Raw genomic sequence first — 18,336 nt, forward strand, 5'->3', positions numbered from 1 at the left:
GTGTTGCATCATGCCTATAGGACGTTGTTTTAAAATAAAGGGAAAGGTAGCATGAGCGTAAGGCTCAGTGTCTTTTCACTTTGCAGTACATAAACACTAGCATGGAAATCATGATAAGATTTGTTTCGCATGATGCACAATGCTGATTTTCTTCTGTTTGTGCACTAAACCATTCACATTATGCAGTATGTATGGTTCATGGTATCAACGGAAAAGCTCCTGGACTGTATAGCAATTATTTTCTTAGGAATTTGACCCACGATTGAGAGTGTGAGGTTATCCCTTGCCGTAGGATAGAGGGTCGATTTCCTAAGGGACTGTTAAGTAAGGACACATAGTATATCTTTTGGAAATACGAGAAATATAAAAGAGAGGAGTTTGTGTTCGTTTGTTTTATATGTTTAGCAGCTCATCAAAGGGCTAATCCCTACGATGTAGGAGAGTTGCAGTGGGGCCGCGGTGTTTCTACCGAGAGGTTGCCTCCATGTATGTGATCGTGGCATTGCCAATGTGTATGGGTTCTCCCTCTGAGGAGTTAAAAAAAAAGAAACGTTGAACTACAAAACGATGAAACTATAAACACATAGATTAGGCTTTAGGGCAGTTTGTCCTTTAGCATTAGATTGATGCTCCTGGTCCGCGAGGCCGTGAGGGTATGTTTGTCTGTAATGAGCATGAGGTCCGTCTAGTACCATAGCCAGTGCTAGCCCATTTCAGGTCCCATCAGCGGTCACTATACATGGGCAGGCCCAAGGGCCTTTTACCCCAACAATCTCCCACTAAAAGGCCAATGTGGCTGGGGAGTGAAAAGAAAGAAAAGAAAAAAAAAGACAAGGTGAGGAATCATGACATCTCACCCAACACCCAATCGAAAAGCGAGCTGTGCAAGAAGTGTCGGGAACCTCTACAAAAGAAGAGTCAAGCATCCTCGAGTCCATGACATTTAGGAGATAAGCGATCCCGTAGCTCCATATAACGGAGCAATCCAAGAATGCTTCTCATGAAGCGAACACAACTCATCAATGCACGGCTGTAAAGCATCAAAGTCACGTATAGCATCACCGTAGCGCATACAAGATAGCGTAGAGCAGTTAAACTCTCCCGAGTCAATCACTGAAAGAGAGCCAACATCTCCGATACTCATCCAACGGGGTCTCAAGACTACATGTGGCCTCAGCAAAGTGGAAGACTAACATATGGCTTGCTGTCCAACCAGCAAAACTACAAGAAAATGGCACTCATGAGCTTGCAAGGGGTTTAGCAACTAACCACCAACATCGTGACCCTGACTGCTATGCATAATTATGTCATCTGGGCCAATAAGTGTCTCATTTTCAGCATAAACAGCTTGCTGTAATGGCACTATAGCTGCTGTAAAATTAGCCATAAAGTGTATTGAACACTCATTAAGAGGCCTGAGAGGTGTCTGGGTCTCATAGAAGACAGCATGACGGCTGCGTATGACTTCTGGGCATCCAAATCCCATAATTTGTAGGCCTTAAAGTCACCATCTCCATAACCAAGGAGGATACATCTACGTGATATAGGCTCATGTGGCATACGTACAGATGCATGGTAGCCAAACATCCTCAAGTAATCATAAGAGGGTTGCATGCCACTCCATGCCTCATGGGGTGTAATACCATCCAAGGTCAAGCACGACATCCTGTTAACCAAATAGACAGCCGTCATAAGGGCCTCAACCCAAAAGCCATTAGACAACCCAGTTGTGGTAAGAGAGTACATGCTCAACTGCATCATCATGGATAACAACATGTATCTCACCACTAGTAATAGTGGTAACACCTGCTGCATCTCCTGTATCTCTGACTCTCTACTCACGTCGAGTTCGTATCTGTCTCTGCTGCTCTCTAATCCATCTTAAACATTTTCTTTTAACATGCCCAAGCTTCCCACAATAGAAGCATACATTTGTAGAAGAAGAATTTGTAGAAGATGACAAGGGATCCGAGTCATCATGAATAGGGCTATCCATAGCATCCATGGAGCTCAAGGAGTCAAGGGTTGTCCCAACATAGGGAACCTACTTATCAAGACAACTGTCAGTAGAAGCACAAGTGGTAGAAGCATGCTGCTGCAAGTACTCTTCCATCCTCACTGGAGAGGGAAGCACAAAAGCATCAACTAGGGATGCAAAAGCTCCCACATGAAAAAGACTCGTAGCTAAGTGCATGCCATAAACAACCACAATAGTGTAAAGGCCAAGACATCTGTCAAAAGAGCATATGGTACTCATCCATAAAATCAACCCATAACCATAATGGCAAACATGACTCTATAGTACATTAGACCACATAGTAGCATCCAAGTCAATGCAAGACCAGTAAGCGGCATAAGATCCTGTAATGGTCAAGATCTAGGAGAAGCCCAAGTATTTGTATAACAACATCCAAATAAGTGGCTCTGTAAAGTACATGATAGTAGACAAAGTGCATAGCCGAGTAAGCATCAAGAGTAACTGCTCTTTGACATGTATGGGTAAAAGCAACCCAACTAGCATAGAAGCTAGGCAACACAGAAGCAACAAAGCCATAATTGCTAAACCCAAGCGCTATCAAGAAGTCCATTGATCAAGGAGTAACCCGCAAAGAACCAAGCATCAATGAGCAATGAAAGCTCAATAACCAGCTGCTGCCAAGACAATGGAGCAAGCACTGCTCAAACATGTATCTGCATCCAAGTAAATCCAAGATCCATAATCGCGGCATTAAGGGCAAAATAGCATCCAAGCTACATAAGTTATAAGCCAACCAAATGCAAACTGCTCCACAAAATTCTCAAATGCAAGTCGATTCAAGCCCAAACATTTGCCATACTACAATTAAACCCAAAAGCATCCACATCAGACATCAGTCCCATAATGGGTAGCACGGGGCATAAACCTTGTCAAGTGGAATGCCAGTTGCAAAGAAAATAATAGTGAACCAAGAATTGAGCTCTACTCTTTGCTCAAGAAGCATCTAGGAGCATAAACATTAAAGTGGCATCATCCAAATACATCAGCATATCATCCTAAGTAGTCGGGAGCACCCGTAGACCATAGGCATAACCAAACTGGAGGTAAAATAACCTATCAACCAAGGTAGTATAAATCCCAACCAACAATGAAGTATCCACATCCAAATCAAGGCTTAATAGCTCTCAAATAGCATATTCGGACATAAACCATGATGACCAAGCATCAATATATCCAACAAGATACCCGAATGTCAACAAAGAGCATTATGCATAAGCCGTCCCTGATAAAACCTTGATGCACAAACAATGTACAATAGTAAATCCCTGCATAAATCGAGCTATGGAAGCTCAAACCAAGTCCCAAAGCATCTCAAAACATTGGGCAAAAATCCCCAAAGCATTTGGGCATCAAATACTAAGCCTTAGGAGCATCACATAAGCTAAGAGCATGACATTTTCTTGTTGCAAATCAACTCAGATCTATTATAAAAATTTCTATATTTAGAATTTGGAAAATTTGACATCACCATTGCATCCCAAGTGTGCCAAAACCCCAAGTTAGACTCTTACCTTGTCTAAATCGGGTTCCAGATGCCCGAGATATGAGAAAAAATGAGATTTTTGAGCCAGATTTTGAAACAGGCGCAAAAACGTGAGCTGCTACTGTGGGGCCTACTAGTTATGCTGAGGATAAGAGGGCAAATGGGGGCATACATGGTGCCCAATGAAGCCAAGGAACATCTGCAAAGAGGCTATGAGGGCTGGGGAGAGGCAGGAGATGAAATCTTACCTCAGGGAGAAGGAGCCATGGCTGGCATTGAAGCTCCAAGCTCTAGGTCTTCAATTCGGGCTGAAGTAATGCCGAGCCAAGCTCCACGATCAAGCTCTGATTCAAAGCTTTGATACCAGTTGTTGAAGGGGATGCAATGGCAGTGGAGAAGGAGAAGAGGAAGATGCGGGAGAGAAGAGTACACACAATGTAGGTGCTGTCAAGAATGATATGACAGCCTTATTGCACTATCTCATATATATGAATGAAGAATATGGACAATCACTATACATGGGCAGGCCCAAGGGCCTTTTACCCCAACAAGTAGAACATCACGACCTTGACTCATTAGGATTAACCTAAAGTGTATGTGACTTCTTGATCTTTATAAAAAGTTTAGTGCCTGGTCAAGAAGGGCCACTTTTTGGAACCGATCAAGACCAAGAGTAGACTAGCACCACACTTGGTTTACAAAGAGTGAGAGACAAAGGGGATTGAGCATGGAGGCTCATAAATAAGATATGACATAGATTTGAGAAACCAAAGAAAAACCACATGACATTGCATAGAGCTTGCCTATTTAAATAGGCATATGAGTACATTGAATACATTATATTGAGACTAGTTTGACTTTTCACCTCAAACCCTTATCCTTCCAACTCATCATCCTCATCTGTCCACACTCTAAGGTCTAATTCAAATAACATTTATATACAACAAAGGTGCCACCCTTACAAATTTTTCAACACTCTCCCCTTTGGTGCCTTATTCAGCTACTGCAAAAGGTGGTTAGATGATTATAATGATTGATTTTACAATGATTGATTATTCTCCCCTCACTAGGTGCATTCTATGGCTAGTGCTAGTGGGTAGTCACACTCTTTGTCTTTAGTCTTCATGTCTTTAGAAAAGGTGTCCTTATGTCTTTTTTTTTGCTTGTTTTCCTCCATGAAGTTTGATTGTTTTTTAAACATGTATGCCTCTTCATGATGTCCAATCTTCTTACAATGATTGTAGTTTGATAGGTATTTCAATCTACATTCTATATTAATGTATCATTTCCTTCCATAGTGGTAGTGTTCCTTAGGATCTTTCTTTGTAAAGAACACGGTGTCCTTGCTTATTATGATTCGACTTGATCTTTGAGTTCCATTCTTCAAGATTAAGTGTTTCATGTAGAAGGAGAGAATCTTTCAAGGATGTATATTCTCTACTTAGACTTACAAGCAAGTAGCATTGTTATTGTGTCCTTTTTTTTGAATTTTGACTTGTATTCCTTCAAGTCGATTGATTAAGTTTGTATTCCTTCAAGTCGATTGATTAAGCTTCTTAATTTTAATACATGTTATGAAAGTGAATCATTATATTCATGATGCAAACTATAGAAATTTATTTTTAGATACATCTCTCGATTTTTTGGTTTTGCATAGACAATTTATTCAATTCTTCCCACTCTTCCTTTTTTGTTCCTTTGATATTAATGTGGTGGATAAGGCCTAGAGCAAGATGTAGACAATTAAAGCACATATTTGTTCATCCTTCTCTACCCATTCTTTAGTTATTTGTGATGGTGCATAATCATGGATTACAATCCATAAAATTTTATGCATGAATAGGAACTAGATATGAGGTTCCCAAGTGTGATACTTCTCCCTACCCTTGAATTTTTCAATGCCAAATGAAATGTTGGAAGCTGAAGCCATGCTTTCTATGGAGAGGTCTTACCAAGTTTATAACAATACTTGGCAGTGTCTAGTTCTAATTTACATGGGTTTTCCCGAATACTAGATTAATTTTAAGATGAACCGATTTCATATGAATGCAACTTATAGAATTTAGGCTAGTTTGGAATAAAAAGTAGTTTGACCAGCTATTGCAAAAATGATCAGTTTGAAGAGAGTAGTGTGAACAAGGGCTTAACTTAACTAGTTTGAAGGAGATGAGTGTGAAGGGGAATTTTTAAACCTTAATGTTTAGTGTTAAGGTTATGATAATTACAAAAAGAAGAAAATGTGGAGTAGACACGCCATTTTTGATTTAGCGTAGATCAGGAGGGATGAAAGGATGTCTTCAATGTATTCAATCGCCTCTACGATGTCTTCACATAGCAGGCAACCTAATTTGTGTGACCCAAATCTTCAATGTATAGCAACAAAGATCTCTTCCTCTTCTCTTCTCTTCTCTGTGTATGACAAAGGAAGCAGGCTCCATGCTTGTCCCCTCAAGCTATCCTCTTGCTTTTCTTTAAGAAACCCCTTTGAACTAGGGGCTTGAGCACAACCCGTAAGCTGCTCCCTTTGCAGAGGAAATGGCAACTGGAAATAGAAATTGATAGAGAGTGAAACTAGCCCTCTAACAATTATAAGCTTCAATGGTAGCCACCAAGAACCCTTCAAATATGATAGTGACCAAGTACTGATTGCAAGCCTTGGAATTGGGCCTTGTGGTTCTTAGATATCACCTCCTTTCTTCTTATCTTGAGCTTTTTCAACCTTGTGCATATTAATGGATGCCACTCTACCTCAAAATCTTGAGGACAAAGGCTTTGGTCCCAATTGAAAACAAAAAGATTTTCATGGAGGCTCATAAACAAGATAGGCCATAGATTTGAGAAAGAAAAGAAAAACCACATGAGATTGCATAGATCTTGCCTTTTTAAATAGGCATATGAGTACATTGGATACATTGTATTGAGTCTAATTTGACTTGCACCTCAGATATTTATCCTTCCAACTCATCATCCTCATCTCTCCACACTGTAAGGTCTAATTCACATTACATCTATATAAAATGAAGGCACCACCCTTCCAAGCTCCATCCTTACCCTTTTCTACAATCAAAGTCTCCAATCGGTGCTTGGTGCCCATACACGGTGCTCATGAAGGATTCCTTCTCTCACCTTAGGTTTGACATGGGTTTAATAGTAGCACGGCCAGAGTCCCTTTGTCCCATGCTACCATAGAAGGGAGTCTCCTTGTAGTGGGATGATGTCACATTCCTAGGTGATATTTTGGCTCGACTACTAAACGAAACTTGGCAAATAACTAGGGGAGTAAGATGCCAAAATATTATATACATAAGCTATGATAATTCTCTTCAATCACATCCACAATAGCCATATCAAAGTGCAAGAATTTCTACCAAATAATAAATCCATTTAAAGCAATCCACTTGTATTCAAAGGAAAAAAGTTAATTCCATTACAAAATCCTTATCTTTATACAAAATGCAACCAAATCAATAGTAGATACCTTTAACAAAACAACCATCTTATATATGTGTATTTTTTGTCTCAACTATCCTTGTTAACTTGGGGGATTGGGCACAACCATCAAATCTTTTTTTTACTACTCACTTATAAACAATCAAGGGCTATAGTTTTTCAACATTTATTACTTGTGGACTCATACTAGACCCCTGTATTGGCCTTGCTTTAGGAAATTCTAAGGTTTTCCCTTGAAGGGACCTAAACTAATGTCTTTCAAGGGCCTTGAGTGGTATTTAGCTAAGTGTGCGATTACCCACCACTATCTAACATTGTAGTTTAATATTCACTAGAATTATGCAAGGATAAGCTATGTAGTTGTTAACCACATGAAAGTAGAAGACATGAAGGAAAGAAGAAGACCGTGAAGGCCCACAACTTTTTGCAAACAAATTATCATGTTTTAAAATAAACCACTATATGAAATGCTATAATAAGAGACGAGCTCTCTCTTGTGCAAGTTTTACTCACGATTAAAAAACACCAAAGGCTATGCATGTGCTAGTCCAAGGGCATACAAAAGAAATAACTGGTCACAAGGCCCAAAAGAAGGGCTAGATGCCCAAGGGGTATGGGGAAACCCTAACCCTTAAAAAGGGCATTTAAAGGATGAGATTGAATAGAACAAGCTATTTATGTGTGTACAAACTTCTTGTTCTTGCCTTCTTGCCTCTTTCCAAAGAGAGAGAGAGAGAGAGAGAGAGAGAGAGAGAGAGAGAGAGAGAGAGAGAGAGAGTGTGTGTGTGTGTGTGTGTGTGTGTGTGTGTGTGAGGGAGAGGGTGAGATTGAGAGCAAGGAAGTGAGAGTGTGAGGGTGAGGGACCAAGTGGTGAAGCCTCCTTTCTTCTCTCTGGTACTCTCTCATGCCTATGCCCATGCTTATCACTTGCATGCAAAGGCCGTAGAGGGTTTGAGAACCAAGGGGGTACATTGTCGATCACGGAGCTTATAATGTGTGCCTTTCGTGCTCGAAGGAAGGCCATGCCTTTACATTGGATGGAATGACATGATATAGTTTAACTAAGATTTAAAATAGATTATTTATTGGAGTTCTTTGTAAAGCAATGGAGAAACAATGTAATGTTAGAGTGCATTAGCAATGCTTTAGGTTTACATTGACTAGAATATAATATTGGAGTCATGATGCTTTTTGATTTAACACACATAGATTGCGCGGAATGGAAGTAGTGAAATCATCCATAAGTCATGTTATTTAAAGGTTTGCATTAGATTATTGAACTGTTAGAAGTTGTAAGCATAAGATAGATAGGCGTGGGAAAAGCAAGAAGGAGAAGAGAGTTTCTCGCATATGAATAAGGGCTTGGGCTTGATTCTTTAAGACATAAGCTTAAAAAGAAAAAGCAAAAAAGAGAAAAGAAGAAGTGAAAATAGAAGACAATAGCATGTGTCCACCCTCTCCACCTTTCTTTTTTGAAGATTGTCTTCCTCTCCAATCAAGTGCTGGCCTCTATCTCAACAGAGCCATATTCTACCTTTTCTGCTCATCATTCATATCATAATCATCATAATCACTACGATTGTAGGTTGTTTGTTTTTAATCAGTATCATCATCATTGTCGTCATCATCCTCACCATGGTCTCCTATTGCCTATGCCTTGCCTGCTGCCATCTCCATTGCTATTGGCTTGTGCTAGCATCATCATCACCATCACCACTATTAGCACAACACTTGGCATCATGAACAATAGAGACTCCATCTCTATCATTGCTATCATGATCAATGGTGGTAGTAATTGTCGTTGTGGCTTGCCCCTACACGATCATCATCATCTTCATCGTCGTAATCGTAGATTGGAGAAAATCGATATCATCATCATGACCACCACACATAGCAACAAAGCCACCACCACCACCACCACCATCATAACAACTCTACAATAATTCAACACTTGGAGAGCTTGTGCTTGGATCATTTACATGGTAGTGTGTGCACATGACCTTTAACCCTTTGCACACTTGTATATCACCCCTATTGGGAAGGGAGGATTGGGAACATGTAGTAGGGAAGGAAGAAGGTGTCTATCTTACCCTTGCCACATGTTGATGCACATGTGTACTAGTGCACTGCATTAACACACTCTATCCACCACATGTGTACATAGGCACTAGAGACTTAGTTTACACCATAAGCATCCTAGAGCACACGTGCACTAGGATACATAGTGTGTCAAGATTGTGGGAGAGAAGGAAGGAGTCTCACTTGTAGCTTTCTTGCTTGCACAATGGGAGAATACACACAAAGGTGGAGGCTGAAAACAGTTTTCGTCTTCTTAGTTGTGTAAGCCAAAAAGAAGTCAAGTATATAGAAATAGAAGAACCCTATATATGGGTCTCAAACCAAACTCAACTAACTAAGGTGGCATACTAACTGAGCCACCAACTAGAGTAGATAAGGATAGCTATTATCTAGCTATTATTCATGGACGGTGTACCAACCGCATCTGCAATTGACAAGTCGGTGACATAAATGCACAACGATCACCTTGGCATATCACAAGTGGAGCTCGATATCTCAACACTCCCCCTCGAGCTCAATCCCAATTCCTGCACACCAAGCAGGTCTCTGAACTTGCGCAGCTTCTCTGCGCCCAATGCTTTCGTAAATATGTCAGCTACCTGATCCTCTGTGCTGACATAAACTAGATCAATAAGACCTACTAAAACCCTCTCTCGCACATAGTGATAATGCACCTCAATGTGCTTTTTTCTAGCATGATAGACTGGGTTATTTGCCAAGTGTATACTACTCATGTTGTCACAATAAATGACAACTAGACCATCTGTAGGCTGATGCATATCATAAAGTAGCTTATGCAACCAAGCTACCTCACATGCAGCCATTGCTGCACCCCTGTACTCAGCCTCTGTGCTCGACAAAGCAACTGTAGGTTGTTTCTTGCTGCTCCAAGTGACTGCAGCACTCCCAAAAGAGAACACATATCCACTGGTAGATCGTCTATCAGAAATATTACCAGTCCAATCAGCATCAGTGTATCCATGCAACTGTATCTGAACCCCAGTCTCATAAAATAGTCCATACTGCAATGTGGACTTCACATACCTGAGTATGCATCTAGCCGCATCCAAATGTGGTTTCCTTGGAGCCTGCATAAATTGACTTACCAATCCAACAGCATAGCTCAAATCTGGCCTAGTAATAGTCATATAAATCAAACTTCCTACTATGCGTCTGTACATAGTAGGGTCTTCCAGAAGCTCACCTGTATCTGCGCTCAGCTTCACATTCAGCTCCAAAGGAACTGAAATAGGCTTACAGCCTGTCATCCCATATTTGGACAGCATGTCCAATCCATATTGCCTCTGCAAGAGCTGTATCCCACTTGGTGATCTAATCACCTCAATGCCCAAGAAATAACGCAGCTCTCCCAAATTCTTCATCTCAAACTTCTACTTCAATAGCATTTTCACATGAAGAATATCTTCATCACTGTCACTTGTCATAATCAAATCATCAACATAAATGACAAGTAGCATAATACCTTTATCTGTTTTTCTCACATAAAGTGAGAAATTTGCCTTGGAAATCTGAAAGCCAATAGTGACAAGATACTGTCCTATCTTGTCAGACCATGCTCTAGGTGCTTGCTTCAAGCCATACAAGGCTTTCTTCAACCTGCAAACAAACTCAGGATGAACAGCATGCACATAACCTGGTGGCTGCTCCATATAGACCTCTTCTTGCAAATCACCATGCAAGAAGGCATTCTTTACATCCATCTGATATAAATACCATCCCTTTGATGCAGCCATAGCAATGACTGCTCTTACGGTTGCCATCCTTGCAACCAAACTGAATGTTTCTTCATAATCAATGCCATATTTTTGTGCATATCCCTTGACTACTAATCTTGCCTTGTGTCTGTTCACAGAACCATCTGCATTGTGCTTCACCTTATAAACCCACTTACAGCCAATTGCATTCTTACCTTTAGGCAAAGGTACCAATTCCCATGTAGCATTTGCTTCCAAGGCATCCATTTCTTCATCCATGGCTTTCTCCTATTTTTCTTTTCCCATGGCTTGCTCAAAAGAAGTGGGTTCTGGTTCCTGTATCTCTTTGACCATATATGCATAGTGAATGGCTGTAAATCCATCATATTTCAGCCTATCCACAGGATACCTAGCTTTGGTAGACCTGCGCAAAGTAGGTTCACTCCCAGGTGCTCTCAAAACATCCCTGGTCTTCCTTACTCCAGGTGCAACAATAGAAGGAATACCCAACTCATCATCAATGCTCTGTTCTGAGCCACTGGATTCACCATCCATATAAGAGTGACCTGCATTCACATCAAACATGGGCTGATCTACCTTCTCTTTTCCTTTTCGTGAAACCTGTATACCACTATCTGCATTGTTTTGAGGAGATTCTCCTGATCTCAATCTGCCTGTCCATGGCAAAGAATATGAACCACTGCTAGAGGACACTCCAGGTCCACTAATATTTTGTGACTGCTGCTGTGAATTCTGTGCAGCATTACCATTTTGTGCATCTACATCATCAATCACATTTACTGGTTTATACCAGCTGCTCATCTCATAAAAAACATCTCTGCTCACTGTAAACTTACGAGTAGAAGGGTTATAGCATCTATACCCTTTCTGCTGCAAAGAGTAACCAATAAAGATGCACTTCTCAGCTTTTGGATCCAACTTGGATCTCAACTCATCTGGCACATGAACATAGGCAATGCAGCAAAAAATCTTCAAATGAGAAATATCTGGTTTCCTACCAGTATACCTCTCCTCTGGAGTCATCCAATATATTGCTGCAGTGGGAGTCCTGTTCATTATGTAGACAACTGTAGCAACTGCCTCAGCCCAATAAAAATCAGGCAGGTATTTTTCATTGAGCATGGCATGAGATACCTCTCCAATATGCCTGTTTTTCCTTTCTGCAATTGCATTTTGTTGTGGGATATGACTGCATGAATATTGCTGCTTTATGCCATGCTCCTGCAGGAACCTTGCAAACTCATTTGAGAGGTACTCTCCCCCTCCATCTGACCTTAGGCATTTTATTTGCAGGCCTGTTTCTTTTTCAACCATAGCTTTAAGAGTTTTGAAATGCCCAAAAACTTCACTTTTCTTTTTCATAAAATACACCCAAACTTTTCTGCTATAGTCATCAATAAAAGTGACAAAATAATGACAGCCTCCAAGAGATGCAGCTTTAGTAGTCCACACATTAGAGTGGATTAATTCCAATGGCTTCTTACTCTCTTGAACATGTCTAGGAAATGGTTTCCTTGCCTGTTTTCCAAACTGACAGGCTTCACATACCTTATGCATTTCTGCAACCTTGAATTTAGGCAATCCTGCAGCAATATTTTGGGCCTGCATTGATTTAAGTCGTTGTACATTAACATGACCAATGCGTTTATGCCAGATATCAATATCTGCAACTACACCGATCCCATGTGTAAACATTGCTGCACTCAATTCAGACATGTCTGCATCCAACGTAAACATTCTGCCCTTCTTATTTCCTTTTGATATCAAGCGACCTTTATTTTTCATATCCTCAACAAAGCATCCATGAGGATTAAATCTGACCTGCAAGCCCTGCTCAACCATTTGACCAACAGAAACCAGATTCTTGGTGATATTCGGGACATGAAATACATCAGACAAGTATTTCTTTTTCCCATCCTGCATAGACAAAGGAAATTTTCCAATCTACACAATAGGATGTGTAGTATCATCACCAGTCTCCACAAATCCTGTCTTTTTCATTTTCCTTGCATCCTCCATCCATTTTGCATGACCTGTCATGTGGTTTGATGCACCTGAGTCAACATACCATACATCGTTGCTTTCTTCTGCACTTGTCATAGAATTGTTCATGTGCTGTACCATAAACAAATGCTCATTTCTGTCATCACCTTGTCTACTAGAAGATGCATAATTCCCTTGTTGCAATTTTCCATTTATGATATCATTCTGCTTTTTATAGCAGTCTTTAGCCATATGACCCATTTTACCACAGTAGTAGCATTCAACATTGCTGTTTGCATTTTGGCCTCTTTGCCATCCACCATGACCTCTTTGGCTCCCCCTGCCTCTAGAGTTACCACGTCCTCCTCCATAGGACTGGTTTTCTTGAGTTTGTTGCATATTCTGATTTCTACCACGGACTCCAAATCGGCCTCCTCTACCTTTGCCTCTACCTCTTCCAGCATTTGAGTAGAAGACAGCTTCTTTTGAAGTTCCTCCTGAAGAAGATGCACCACCATTTCTCTGCTCCTTAGAAATTAGAAGAGCAATCAACTCCTCAAAATCAGGAAATCTTTCACGGACGGAACTGGATGTTCGGAACTGTGCATAATCCTTTCCTAGACCATTCAAGGTCACAGAAACTAAATCATCATCTTCCATTGGCGACCCAATGGAAGCAAGTGCATCTGCAATCTTCTTCACCTTCATGTGGTAGCCATTGATGCTCATACTTTCTCTTTGCACATTGTGCAACTCTTGCTTGAGCTGCATTTTCCTGGCTTGCGTATTTGTGCTATAAATTTTTGACAAAGTATCCCATGCCTTCTTTGGCATACTTGCATCCTGAATATGCACAATCATAGAGTTTGAAATGCTGATAGACAGCCAATACATAACTTTCCTCGCTCTCTCATGCCATGCTTTAAATGCCTGCATTTGCTGTTGATTGGGAACATCAGGAAGAACTGGTTCTTCTTCATTTCCTGCAACAAATTTTCAATATCCTTTTCCCAGAAGGAAATTCGTCATTCTAAACTTCCATGCTTGGAAGTTGTTCTTGTCAAGCTTTTTAGTGACAATCTGTGAAAGAGAATCAGACGCCATTACAGAACACTGCAAAAAAATCTGTCACTGCAAAGAACACAGCTTCAGCCTCACAAGGGCAAATCTGCAAAACTGACGAAAGTGGTAATTGACCACACAGTCACTTCCTAGTGACGATTTTGCATCAACAGGCAACAAGGACGATTCTGTAACTCCCAATGTCTCTGCGCACAGGCATATGATGCAATTTCTACAATAACTTTTCACCGACTTGTAGAACAGTGGTCGCACAGCATAAAACTGGGCCTTTTCTTGAGTGCGTGCAGAAAACTTTCGCCTCCAAAACAGGCCCCGAAATGGCCTCAAATTAGAAAAACAGGGTCACGAAGGGCTAAAGCCCTTGTCCCGTAGCATATAGTGCCCTCTTGCTTCACCCGAAGGGCGTCTCAACCTGAGATAATGCACTCTTGCACTTCCTGGTTGTGCTACCTATAGAGACTTGCTCCCAAAACAGAAAATGAAAGCAACACTGCTCCTCTTACCAGAACACTGCGAGCTTGGCTTTCTTTCTTGAGCTCCTTACCACGAACAAGGCTCTGATACCATGTCAAGATTGTGGGAGAGAAGGAAGGAGTCTCACTTGTAGCTTTCTTGCTTGCACAATGGGGGAATACACACAAAGTTGGAGGCTGAAAATAGTTTTCCTCTTCTTAGTTGTGTAAGCCAAAAAGAAGTCAAGTATATAGAAATAGAAGAACCCTATATATGGGTCTCAAACCAAACTCAACTAACTAAGGTGGCATACTAACTGAGCCACGAACTAGAGTAGATAAGGATAGCTGTCATCTAGCTATTATTCATGGACGGTGTACCAACCGCATCTGCAATTGAAAAGTCGGTGACATAAATGCACAACGGTCACCTTGGCATATCACGAGTGGAGCTCGATATCTCAACATAGTGCACTAGATTGCACAAGTGTGCAAATGCTCCTAACACATCCAATACACATCATCATAACACACATAGACACACCACAACTTCTTGCAAGAAGTATCTTTATCTCAAGCTCTTGGACTTTCATCTTGTTGGCGAGGAGGGAGTTCAAAGGGTGTTGAGGTGGAGGAGGCATCTTGTACAAGCACATTGCATTACTCCTAGTGCCCCACCCTTGACCACTATAGTGCACACACCCAACACACCCACATCACATTAACTTGTTTCATCACCCCCCCACCAATTTGGTCCAATTATTGGGCATAACCCTTCTTATAGGATTCTTGCACCAACCTAGTGACACACATGCACTAATGCACCAACTGCACACATGTACACTCAAGGACTAAGGTCTTCTTCACACCAGGACACTACAACACCCACATCCTACACCATTGCACACATGTGCACTAGTGTAATTGCTGAACACAAGCCACATTTATGCACCAATCCCTAGGACCCTTCACACAAGTATCACATCAACTTAACCGCACTAGTGCACCAAGCACATTGCACTAGTACACTACAACTTTAGTACCCACTTGAGACATTACTACACTCATTTTGATAAGCCCCAAGCATGCGCACATTGGAATTGGAGGCTCACTTTACACCATAGACCCATTCATGCACACACCTTGCACCATAGTGCATAAGTGCACACATGCATTAATGCACCTTGTGTCCCTTGTGCACTCCATAGTGCACCGAGCCTACACCTAGCCTAGCATTACCACCATTAAGTATAACCTTACACCCTAGCCTATAATATTGCATTCATAAGCCATCATGCACTTAACCATAACACAATACCCATATCACTGCATCCTCGCACCCTCTTGTGCATTAGATGCCCTCGCGCACCAATGCATCACCTTTGCATGTAGCTTAGTAAACACCATCACAAGTGTTAACTCCAAAAAAAGACACAAGGCAAAGGCAGAAAAAAGGTAGCTCGACAAAAGAAAGAAGAAAAGAAAAGTCCAAAAGCGCAGGGGAAACCTTAAAAAGTCCAAGGCAAATGTAAAAGGGGAAAGGTGCATTTTATACAAAGGCACACCCTGAAATCTTGTAAAAGAGTGCCAGGCAGTGGAAAATCCGGAAAGCTAAAACAGAAGACAAAGACAAAGGCCAAGGCAAAGAGAAACGGAAGACAAAGGCGCACAAGGAAAAGTGCAAGTCAAAACTTTCGTAAAAGAGCGCAAGCACATCATGGTTTAATTCAAGGAGCGCCGGGCTCTCACCCGTGCAATTTGTAAATGTAGTTGGGTGGTGGAAAGGAAGCTAGGAAGATAGAGGGACAATGGGAAAAGGGCCTAGGCCATAGCCGGCCATGTAAAAAAGGGGATGACCGCCCAAAAGGGATTTAGGGTTTTGTATATAACGTTGAAAAGTGAAGGAGAAGCTCATTCTTGTGTGTGGCAAAAAGTGGCTTTCCTCTTCTTCTTCTTCTTCTTGTTCTTGCTTGCTTGAGCTCTTGCATGAGAGAGGGAGTGTGAGAGGGTGAGGGAGTGAGTGTGTGAGGGTGAGGGACCAGAGAGGAGAGGCTCTCCATCTTCTCCTCTCTTCTTCTCTTCTCTTCTCTTCTCTTCTCTTGCTCGCGGTGATGGAGCTTGGAGCATGGAGCTTGCTTGAAGCTTGCACTTGGATCATGGAGCTATCGGAGTGTATAGGAGAGAAGGTAACTCGAACGGCATGGAGGTAAGCTCACTACATCCGTAGATATGGATGGCGTGTCGGCTATGTGAGAGGTAGCCATTAGTGCTTGGCTTGGAACGCTTGAAACAATAAGCGGTCCGTGGGTCTTGGCAGTTGAGCGAAAGCTCCCACATTTTGGTTCCATTGCCAAGACCAACGGATTCAAGCCTTGAGTGCTTGCGCGCTTCGAATCGAGCATCAAAGTAAGGGTTTTCCCCTGCACCGGTGCTTGAGATAGGTAGGGAGTGAGCGGGTTGAAGATGATATTCGATCTCCTTGGGAAGTAGGTTATTTGCTTTTTGAGAGTTATGTTGTGATATGGAGTAGTGTAGGTATTTATTTTGTGATTTGGATGCATTAGAGTAGGAGAAAACAAAGGAAAACAAAGAAAATAAGCATTAGGGTTATTGCTACAAAACAGGGCAAGAATCGTGCAAAAGTGGTAAAAAACTCGCTTGTGATGCTTAAGGTCAGTAAGTGAGTTATTGGGGTGCCAATACTACACTCGGAAAAGGGTATAAGGGCCAAAAGTGGCAAGAAAGGCCACATTGTGCATTGCAGGGTTTCAGGAGAGCAGGAGAGAAGAGGAAAGCTTGGCGAGGGAATCCGCTTCAATCTTGGCATCAGAGAGATCTTCGGCTAGCCCAGGTAATTCTATACCTCCCCCTATAGTAGTAGGACCAATCTAGAGCTGCTCGACAAGGGGGAAGGCCTCCGGTGCCCTGCACGACGAATTTTGTGAGCGTCGACGAAAACACGCGCGGCGCTCGGCACGTCCGAGTCACGACGACTCTGGTTCAAGGCCCAGACTCGGCCCTCGGACCGTTCGACTAGACCCACTCGACCACTACCATTCGGACGCCCATGCTTGGGGCATCCGAATCGAGCACTCGGACTAGCCACTCGGCCTCGGCCTCGGCTCTCTGACTCGGCTCTCTGACTCGGCCTCGGCCCACTCGGCCCTCAGACACCTGGGGTCGGACGGCTGAATTTTTCATTCGGACAGTCACATAGGACCCTTACCACTTGACCCTCGGACGTGCCGAATCGGGCACTCGGACCCTGCAACATGGACCAATTGGGCCGAGTGTGGAGTTTGACCAAATTTTCAGAAAACTTTACCTGACCCAGCCAACACTCAGCAGCGCGAACTGACGGAAGCCCTTAGGACACTTAGAACATGATTTTGGCACACGGAATAGGCAAAATCGTAGGGTGCAGCCGCTTAGTAGCTAGAGGCAAGCAGTTGTGAGACCAGGGACTTAGACACAATCCGTCGAGTGGGAAAGCCTGATTAGATCCAAAAACGAACGAGGCAATGAATTGGAAAAAGAGCGCCAAGCCCCGAAATTGACCCCACAGGCTACACAGAGTGAAATGCACATCGCAAATCCACAACTGGGCCGAAACCTCGAGCAAGTGGTTCAAGATTTGGCGGAATGACCCTCCAAGCTGTGCACGGTGCCTACCATAACGACCTTGCGGGTCGAGGAGGGGATCGCCTCTCGAACCCCCACAAAGGGGGCCTTGCCCCCTCCATTTCCGCCCCAAGTAGGTTGGAGAGAGAATACGTGCTGTGACAGGCCCTCCAACTTAGACCCTCGAGCAGTAATGGCCCTACGCGAGCATGGAGACTCCCTTGAAAAGGAGCAACCAGAAGCCTGCACCCGAATAGAGGCAAACAGAGACCCTAGAACCTTAACGGGCCGATCTAGCCATCAAGGGAAAAAAGGCCGCACTACAAGGACACACGTACATTGTGTTCAAACTACGTCTAGTCAAAGCGGAATGCAACATCATCAAGCTACCAATCCAGAGGTGACTAGACA

This window comes from Lygodium microphyllum, chromosome 6 (assembly GCF_053477565.2).
Source record: "Lygodium microphyllum isolate KBCC chromosome 6, Lygodium_microphyllum_v1.1.10, whole genome shotgun sequence".
Lineage (NCBI taxonomy): Eukaryota > Viridiplantae > Streptophyta > Polypodiopsida > Schizaeales > Lygodiaceae > Lygodium > Lygodium microphyllum.